Source organism: Ranitomeya imitator, chromosome 4 (genome assembly GCF_032444005.1).
Source record: "Ranitomeya imitator isolate aRanImi1 chromosome 4, aRanImi1.pri, whole genome shotgun sequence".
Lineage (NCBI taxonomy): Eukaryota > Metazoa > Chordata > Amphibia > Anura > Dendrobatidae > Ranitomeya > Ranitomeya imitator.
The window spans coordinates 78,056,543-78,061,829 of record NC_091285.1 but is presented as its reverse complement, the minus strand read 5'-3'; the positions used below and the strand labels follow the sequence as shown (position 1 = coordinate 78,061,829).

General features: G+C 43.8%; 1 pseudogene; it reads left to right on the top strand.

Annotated features, from left to right (window-relative positions):
- Window positions 1-366: 366 nt before the first annotated feature.
- Window positions 367-1,020, top strand: LOC138673949 (LIM domain transcription factor LMO4-A-like; annotated as a pseudogene).
- Window positions 1,021-5,287: the final 4,267 nt, after the last annotated feature.

Here is a 5,287-nt window from a genome sequence, read left to right as displayed (position 1 = left end):
GAGATTACCCCCTATAGAAAACCGACCTCAAGTAATTCAATTCTTAGAGCCAATGCTTGCCATCCAAATCATATCATAAAAAACATTCCATATGGTGAACTTATTAGAACAAGAAGGAATTGCGCTGACAATGATGTTTTTTTTGGCAGAGACAGAGAAAACCTGTGAGCGTCTTTCTAATAGAGGATATCCTAAATGGAATCTGGACAAAGCATGCAAAAAAATGTCTAAAGTAGATCGCAAAAATTTATTAACTACAAAAAATTATAAATCTACTTATAATAGTCCACAGACAAGCAACAATAATGTAGTATTCAGTACCCCATATAGGTCACAATATAGGCACATTGTGGATGCTCGGCTCTGGGATCTGTATGACACAGGACAGGAGATCTGTGCGCCCCGGGACCTAGTGGATCTGTACTGAGCAGCGGACAGGACCAGGGATGGTGAACAACCAGACGTCCGAAGCAACCACCACGGCAGTCAGCAGCAACGGCTCCCCCCTAGAGCCTGCGCAGGCTGCGGGGGAAAGATCGCAGACCACTTCCTCCTGTACTCCATGGAGCGGTACTGGCACACCCGCTGCCTCAAGTGCTCCTGCTGCCAGGCTCAGCTGGGCGAGATTGGCACCTCGTGTTACACAAACAGCGGCATGATCCTGTGCCGGAACGACTACATTCGGTTATTTGGGAGCAGTGGGGCGTGCAGCGCGTGCAGACAGTCCATCCCAGCCAGCGAGATGGTAATGAGGGCACAGGGCAGCGTGTATCACCTGAAGTGCTTCACATGTGCCACGTGTAGGAACAGACTGGTACCAGGAGACAGGTTCCACTATGTCAATGGCAACATCTTCTGCGAACATGACCGGCCCTCTGGGCTCCTTAACGGACACTTAACTCCTCTGCAAAATAACCCTCTTCAGAGTGGTCCCATGCTACCTGACCAGAAAGTTTGTTAGTGAGCGGGAGCTGCGCATCTTCTGTGCCTTCTGTTAAAACTTCCTCGGAGACACATTGTTGACATATAGAAACATTGTGGATATTGTCAAAAATCATTTACCCATGCTAAAACAAGATGACAAATTAAAACGAATTCTAACACAGAACGATATCAAATTTGTTGCTAAACGAGCACCCACTTTGGGCTCGATCCTGTCCCCAAGTCTATTCTCTAGCTCTCTACGGGATACTAATAGAGCTACTTGGCTCAATGCCACAGGGTTTTTTAGATGTGGAGCCACTCGCTGCAAAACATGTAACTATGTGCATAAAGCAAACAAATTTTCATCTTTTCATAATCACAATTTGATATACATGATTACAATAATTGCAACACTGAAAATGTAGTGTATCTAATAGAAAGTATTACATGTAAAGTTCAATACATAGGCTGCACCACATGTCTGCTAAAAGTACGAGTGAGATGGCACCTATCAGATGCTGTAAATTCTAAAGCCCTCTCTGCTTCAGCTGTGTCCAGACACTTTTACAACGTGCACAAAGGTGATTTAACTAGTCTCAGATTCTGTGGAATAGAAAAGGTTTACAAACCTCCGAGAGGAGGTAATTTACAGCAGAAACTTTTCAATCGGGAAACGTATTAGATGTTTATGCTTGACACACGTATTCAATATGACCTTAATGCTGGACATGATTTAATAAAGCAATACTAATTAATGTTTAAGTAATGTTCAAGCAATGTTCCTTAAGGGTACTTACTATGTCAATTTAAGTTATTTCTATAATATTCTTAACTGGTGATTACTTCTTTATACATTTATACATGCTTGTTTGCATTTTTAATTGTCTGTCCAATCAATGTCTTGTGCACACTATTTACATGCTTCCATTGCACTATTAGGTAGATCATGAGTAAGACTTCATAGTTGAAACGCGTTGATCCTCCTTACTGGTGTGCCAGGTGTTTGCTATGCAAAGACTTTTTTGAAGAAAGATATATCACTTTAGTTGTCTAATAAAGTCTCACAAAGTTTGAACCACCTCCCCCTTCAGTTGGATCATTTCTTATCTATATCTGTGTTTCCTCCTCATCCTGCCCATTGCCCAGCCAGTGCTAGATGAGTCTGCTGGTACATTGACCCAGACCACTACATTCCCCTTGCACTCTACACAGCCAGAATCTGACCCTGCTGAAAGTCAGGTTCCCCTTCGCGCATACTATACCACCTTACACGGGGACAAAGAGGAAGGTGCAGATGGAAGTGCAGGTTCATCAGGTGGGGGGGCATACTCGTTGGAACTGGCACAGTACGCAAGTGTCTCTGACAGTGGGAGACGCCGCCCGTCGTCAAACACACTGCCGTACTATGAGGGGCCCTGTGCCAGTGCCAACTAGTGCCCCCCCCCCCCCCGCTTGTTCAGGATCACAGCACTTGCAAAGTTGAAATACTTACTTCTCCCTGCTCCACCGCCGTGACGTATTCAGTGTTTCCTGGGCCCACGAAAATCTTGAGCCAGACCTACCCCCCCCCACAACTTTAGCCAAATGACCCCCTATTTTCAATGCCTAACTATTATTATAAAGTGAATTAAGATTGACAAGCTTCTGTAATACGAATTGATGTTTTTGGCATTAAAATGGGCACTGTAGGAGTTTTCCTGTCCTCCACTCACTGCCGACTTTGATTCCCCATCGACTTGCATTGCGTTTCGTGTTTCAGTCGGCCCCCGACTTTTCGCAATAATCGGCCGATTTCACCCGACCCGACTTTTGAGAAAGTCGGGTTTCGCAAAACCTGACTCGATCCTAAAAAAGTAAAAGTCGCTCAACTCTACTGATAGGGAATTTGGATTGTGAGCCCCATTGGGGACAGTGATGATGTGTGCAAAAACTGTAAAGCGCTGCGGAATATGTTAGTGCTATATAAAAATAAAGATTATTATTATTTTTAGGAGGTCACATTCACTGAACAAAAAAGCTATTTAACTCCAAAACATCGTAACAGGCCAAGTTACATGTTAACATAGGAACCCTTCTTTGATATTACCTTCACATTTCTTAAATTCATTGAACTTGTGAGTTTTTGGAGTTTCTGCTTGTACGTCTTTGCCTGAAGTCAGAATAGCCTCCCAGAGCTGCCTCCCACCCTCATAGATCTTTTGCTTGATGATACTCCAAAGGTGCTCTATGGGGTTGAGGTCAGGGGAAGATGGTGGCCACACCATGAGTTTATCTCCTTTTATGCCCATAGCAGCCAAGGTATTCTTTGCAGCATAAGATGGTGCATTGTCATGCATGAAGATGATTTTGTTCCTGAAGGCACGTTTCTGCTTTTTATACCATGGAAGAAAGTTGTCAGTCAGAAACTCTATATACTTTGCAGAGGTCATTTTCACACCTTCAGGAACCTTAAAGGGCCATACCAGCTGTTTCCCCATGATATCAGCCCAAAGCATGACTCCTCCACCTCCTTGCTGACATCGCAGCCTTGTTGAACCATCCTCTACTCCATCCATCTGGACCATCCAGGGTTGCTCGACACTCATCAGTAAACAAGACTGTTTAAAAATTAGTCTTCATGTATGTCTGGCCCCACTGCAACTGTTTCTGCTTGTGAACACTGTTTAGGAGTGGCCGATTAGTAGGTTTATTCACCACAGCAAGCCTTTGAAGGATCCTACACCTTGAGATTCGAGGGACTCCAGAGGCACCCGCAGCTTCAAATAACTGTTTGCTGGGTTGTAATGGCTATTTAGCAGCTGCTCTCTTAATCCGATGAACTTGCCTGGTAGAAACCTTCCTCATTCTGCCTTTATCAGCACGAACACGTCTGTACTTAGATTCAGCCACAAATCTCTTAATAGTACGATGATCACGCTTAAGTTTTTGGGAAATATCTAATGTTTTCATCCCTTGACCAAGTCATTGCACTATTTGATGCTTTTTGGCAGCAGAGATCCTTTTTCTTTCCCATGTTACTTGAAAACTGTGGCCTGCTTAATAATGTGGAACATCATTTTTAAGTAGTTTTCCTTTTATTAGAATCACCTGAAAAACTATCACATGTGTTTAACCCCTTTCTGACATTGGACGTACTATCCCGTTGAGGTGGCCTGGGCCCGTATGACCACCGACGGGATAGTACATCATATGCGATGAGCCTCGCTCATGGGGGAGCACGGCTGACCACGGCCGGGTGTCAGCTGATTATCACAGCTGACATCCGGCACTATGTGCCAGGAGCGGTCACGGACCGCTGCCGGCACATTAACCCCCGGAACACTGCGATCAAACATGATCGCAGCGTTCTGGCGGCATAGGGAAGCATCACGCAGGGAAGGGGCTCCCTACGTGCTTCCCTGAGACCCTCAGAGCAATGTGATTTGATGTCGCTGTCCTCCTCCCTAGAGGCCCCAGATCCAAGATGATCGCGGGGGGTCCTTCCGGGAGGTGGCTTGCAAGCGCCTGCTATGAGCAGGTGCCGGCAAGCCTCCTCCACTGCCTGTCAGATCGCTGACACTATACAGTGATGTCCCACCCTGGGACAAAGTTACACTGTAAAAAAAAAAGAGGCACAAAACAATGTTTTATCATCGTACCGCCAAACAAAAAGTAAAATAACAGGCGATCAAAAAGACAAAAGTAGATAAACATGATACCGCTGAAAACATCATCTTGTCCCGCAAAAAAAGAGCCGCCATACAGCGTCATCAGTGAAAAAACAAAAAAAGTTATAGCCCTCAGAATAATGCGATGCAAAAATATTTTTTTCTATAAAAGTTTTTATTGTATAAAAGCTCCAAAATGATAATGAGGTATTGCTGTAATCGTACTAAGAATAAAACTTCTTTATCAATTTTACCAAACATGGAATGGTATAACCGTCCCCCCCCCCCCCCAGAAATTCATGAATTGCTGGTTTTTGTTCACTCCGCCTAACAAAAATCAGAATAAAAAGCGATGAAAAAATGTCATGTGCCCGAAAATGGTACCAATAAAAACTTCAACTCATCCAGCAAAAAACAAGTCCTCAAATGACTCTGTGGGTCAAAATATGGAAACATTATAGCTCTCAAAATGTGATGCAAAATATTTTTTGCAATTAAAAGCGTCTTTTAGTGTGTGACAGCTGCCAAACATAAAAACCAGCTATAAAAAGTAAATAAAAACCCCTTTTATCACCGTCTTAGTCAGGGAAAAATAATAAAAAAATGTATTTCCATTTTCCCATTAGGGTTAGGGCTAAAGTCTGGGTTAGGGCTAGAGCTAATGTTAGGGTTGGGGCTAGAGTTAGGGTTGGATCTAAAGTTACGGTTGGGGCTAA